Consider the following 4,833-nt stretch of genomic DNA (forward strand, 5'->3'; position numbering starts at 1 on the left):
GAGTTTTTCACCTCTGTTGTATCTTAAATGCCTTTTATAGTCTGGTGAAGTAAAGGGCATTTTCTTAAATAAGGTTTATTTAAATGAAGAAGATAAAATATATTGGGTTACAAAGAAAATCAATTACATTAAAATATAATTATCACATTTAAAAATTAAATTTCAATAACTCAAGAACAGGAAATCTCATTTTTTTAAAAAAAATTCAAGAATACAAGGTCAAGATTCTCTCTACTCTAGAAGAAAGAATGGAGAAAGTCTCACAAACTCATGCCAGTAGGTAGCCTTGCAACATCATTCTATCAACCATGCTCTAGTTATGCCCAAACAGCAATACATAAAATACCCTAGATAACTAGATTATGTTGTATATGTGTGAATATACGTGTGTATGTATGTATTTGTATACATATATACACACACACAATGTTTTATCCAACTAAATTATAAATTCTTTGAGAACAGGTACAGGTTTTGTTTTTGTCTCTGTATCCATATTATCTAGCTCAGTGGGATATATGGGGTGCTCAGGGAGAACTTGCGACTCTTGTGTGAGGCCTTGTCAAGTCATTTTCAAGGCTGTTCATTTACCTTTGGGGTTCATCTGGCACCCAACTCTCTCACTGGTGGTTCCAAGAAGTATGCACAGAAGTCCTGCCCAGTAAAACCATCTCAGCAGATAAATTGAATCAGGATGAGGGTAACCAACAGAGCTCAAACATGTGGGTGAGTTAGAAGGATGTCTACCTAAAACATGTAAAGAGTTCTCCTGGTGCAATAGGCTGATAAGAACAACTTGTTTCAACAGCCATGTAAGAGACTGAAGCAGGAAATATGGAGCTCTTAAAACTTGGTCAGACATCAAAGACTTCAAGCTCGCTCGCTGCATCCCAGACCATCCCTTGCCATCTTGATTTTTGTCTTGCCAAAGTACTTCACTGATTCTGGAAGGGAAAGCAAAGCCAATGACTTTGTATGACTTGACTTGACTTAAATCCAATTTACACACAAGTCAGGACATCACTTATGATGTCATTGGTCTTCTTTGAAAAGGAAAGATGGACAACAGCAAGCTAGCATTTTGCCTGAAATTAGTAACGAAGGAGAAGAGAATAGGGATTTATATCACATCAACCATGTGTCAAGTAATGTGTAAAGCAGTTTTTACAAATATTATTTAATTTGGTAATATACTGAGCACTTAATAAGTTTTTTTAATTGAATAAATGCAAGATTCTCCCATCTTAGACTTATCTTTGTCAATAGATGTGTTGCCTTAGTGACCATAGGTCCCATGATTTGTTTTCATTTCCATTGCTCCCCTTTTTCTTCTTGACCCTTAAAATTAATTCATCCTTCAAATAGGAGTTTCTTAATGGTGAAGGTTATTTGATTTTTGTCTTACACTCCTAAAACCCAGTCCAATGGTTGTCACATAGTGGCTTTTTAATATGTAATTATGAAAATTTATTTCTAATGCAAAAGAGGCATCTATTATTCCCGTTTGAACATTTCAAAACACATATTTAGACCTTCCAATTAAGTTCTCCTCTGATCCCAGAACATTTTATGGAACAGAGGTTCAACAGTGACTTTAAGTTTTCTAAGATTGTGCCATCAGCCTCTGTTCTGGCAGCTCCCACCAAAATTTTGGAAGGGATTCAATAAGAGCATTGTGTGTCTGTCATCCAAGGGCCAGCCTACCTAAATGGAAAGAACCCCATCATTAGGTTGGCCACTGTCCAAGGATGTTTTTTGGATGCACCAATTCTTGAAGACCATCGGTCATGTTACAGAGAGATTGAAATCCACAGTGGGGTAGGCAAAAATTCACTGAGGAAAATATTACTTTTGAAAGGTGAAAGCATATGGTTACATAAGCCAAAGCAAACTTTCCCAGAGGGTTATTAAGTTATGCATGTCCAGCTTCTGCAAAGTTCAGAACACCAGGTCTGGGCAATCACTGGGCAGAAAGTTTTGAAAGCCAAAACTGGTAGCTAAAATGGAGTTGGGGGCATTTAGGGTTGGAGTAAAAAATGAATATGTATTCATGAGCATTTGCATAATATTTTAAGATTTGCAAAGCATTTTCTGTGTGATTTTATTTGATCACAATAACCTTGTAAAGGAGGAACTTTTATAAGCCCTATTTAATAAATGAGGAACCTGAGGATCCAGGTTCAGAATCCTGCCTGAAGCAGGATTCAAGAGGTAGGTAGATGTCACAGTAGACATAGTTTGCCTGGCTCTGAGTCCATGCTTTATCTATGCTCCGCCATGTTCCACTTTAGTCAATGAAGACCCTGACTAATGTTAGTCAGGAAATAAAATGGGGACTTAAGGGTAGAAGGAGAAAAACCTTGTCCAAGGTTTCTCGTCCAGATGGACAAGAGAGGGAATCAGCATATTTTAGACTTCTGCCAGAGCCCATGTACTTGATACCTTGTACTGTCTGATTTCTTCCCTAAGTGAGTCACTGCAGCGTGGAAATGGTCTCTGGCAAATTGGAAACTCATGAGATTAATGCAAAACCTACATTCTTCACTGGTTTCCTCCCAATATTAAGAGACAGAAAAAACTAGAGCTCCACAACCATATTATGGAAGGAAATAAATTGAAGTTTCACGAGGTGAATAAAAGTGGATATCTTGTGATCTGCATCATTGACTAGAGCAGCTATACTGATGAGATCACAAATCCACTTGGTGGATTGAAGGCAATTCCAGAAGATTGAATCCAGATCTATTTCCTGGGGAGAAGTCCTGTCAATGTGATTATTGTCTCTTTTATTTTATAGTTATTTATTTCAAAAGAATAACTTATTGCCAATAAGTCAACCAAATATTTTCTTCTTGTGAAAATATGTAGAATTGGAGTATTTCTAGTGTTTGATTTTTAGTGTTTCAATTATATCTGACCTTTTTGAAAATGAAATGTTAAACAAAAGGAGAGAGGTGGGGGATACATTAATCCTAGAGCTTTACTTTTTATCATGAGTCTCACTGAGTTAGCACTAATGAACAAACCTTTTTGTTGGTGGCTTTTTGGCAATTGAAACAGGCCGTGTATTAAAAAATCTGAAACGGCCTACGAGCTTGTAAACAACTCTCATCCGGGGTATTTCTTTTTTAAAATAAATTGCCTGCATGAATTCTAGTTTGTGTCTCCCCAACATTCTTATTCGGGAGGCTTTGGATTAAGAAACATTTAAAAAAGACATATGCAAACTGTTTCAGAATTAAATAGTATGCACTATTTGTAAAGTAAACATGAAGAATGTGGTAATTCAGGGCTTTCATTTTACACAAAGAGAGAAATGTCTATTCTTTTTCCCTGTGTGCATATGCCTATTGCTTATGGAAGCTAATAATATGTCAACAGAAAGCAAATAACTGGAACATATTTTTTTCTCTGAGAATTGAGGCTTTTAAGATGAATTGTTGTTTCTTTCATTAAATATTTCCCAATTAAAAAATTTTTACAGTTAAAGGTTCTGATAAAGGCCTCATCTCCAAAATATACAGAGAATTGACTTTAATTTATAAGAAATCAAGCCCTTCTCCAATTGATAAATGGTCAAAGGATATGAACAGACAATTTTCAGATGATGAAATTAAAACTATTTCCACTCATATGAAAGAGTGTTCCAAATCACTATTGATCAGAGAAATGCAAATTAAGACAACTCTGAGGTATCATTACACACCTGTCAGATTGGCTAAGATGACAGGAACAAATAACGATGAATGTTGGAGGGGCTGTGGGAAAACTGGGACACTGATGCATTGTTGGTGGAGTTGTGAAAGAATCCAACCATTCTGGAGAGCAATCTGGAATTATGCCCAAAAAGTTATCAAAATGTGCATACCCTTTGACCCAGCCATACTACTACTGGGCTTATACCCCAAGGAACTACTAGAGAAGGGAAAGGGTCCTGTATGTGCCAAAATGTTTGTGGCAGCCCTTTTCATAGTGGCTAGAAGCTGGAAGATGAATGGATGTCCATCAATTGGAGAATGGTTGGGTAAACTATGGTATATGAAGGTTATGGAATATTATTGTTCTATAAGAAATGACCAACAGGAGAAATACAGAGAGGCTTGGAGAGACTTACATCAACTGATGCTGAGTGAAAGGATCAGAAGCAGGAGATCATTATACACTTCAACAATGATACTGTATGAGGATGTATTCTGATGGAAGTGGATTTCTTCAACATAGAGAAGAGCTAATCCAATTCCAATTGATTAATGAAGGACAGAATCAGCTACATCCAGAAAAGGAACACTGGGAAATGAATGTAAACTGTTATTTTTACCTTCTGAATCCAATTCTTCCTGTGCAACAAAAAATTCGGTTCTACACACATATATTGTATCTAAATTATACTGTAATATATTTAACATATATAAGACTGCTTGCCATCTGGGGGAGGGGGTTGGGGGAGGAAGGGAAAAAATCTGAATAGAAGTAAGTGCAAGGGATAATGTTGTAAAAAATTACCCATGCATATGTACTGTCAAAAAAATGTTATAATTATAAAATAAAATTAAAAATTAAAAAAAAAATATTTCCCAATTACATGTAAAACAAAACAGTTTAACTCTTTAAAAACTGATTTCCAAATTACCTCTTTCCCTCCTACTCTACTTCTCACATTGAAAAGACAAGAAATTTAACATTGATTATTCATGTGAAATAATGCAAAACATGGCTATATTAATCATATTGCAAAAGGAAGCACAGGCAAAAAAATCCCAAGAAAAATAAAGTTTTTAAAAAGTATGGTCTAATGTGCATCCAAAGTTCATCAGTTCCACCTCTATAAGAAGT

At 35.7% G+C, this 4,833-nt stretch overlaps 1 long non-coding RNA gene across 1 annotated transcript in view; it reads right to left on the bottom strand.

The window, feature by feature from the left end:
• Nucleotides 1-327: 327 nt before the first annotated feature.
• The window catches only part of LOC141564789 (uncharacterized), a 66,743-nt gene continuing 62,237 nt past the window's right edge, over nucleotides 328-4,833 (bottom strand). Inside the window, exon 3 of the long non-coding RNA XR_012488720.1 lies at nucleotides 328-944. This is a non-coding gene — a long non-coding RNA (uncharacterized LOC141564789). The remainder of the gene's footprint in view (nucleotides 945-4,833) is intronic.

This window comes from Sminthopsis crassicaudata, chromosome 3 (assembly GCF_048593235.1).
Source record: "Sminthopsis crassicaudata isolate SCR6 chromosome 3, ASM4859323v1, whole genome shotgun sequence".
In the NCBI taxonomy this organism is placed as follows: domain Eukaryota; kingdom Metazoa; phylum Chordata; class Mammalia; order Dasyuromorphia; family Dasyuridae; genus Sminthopsis; species Sminthopsis crassicaudata.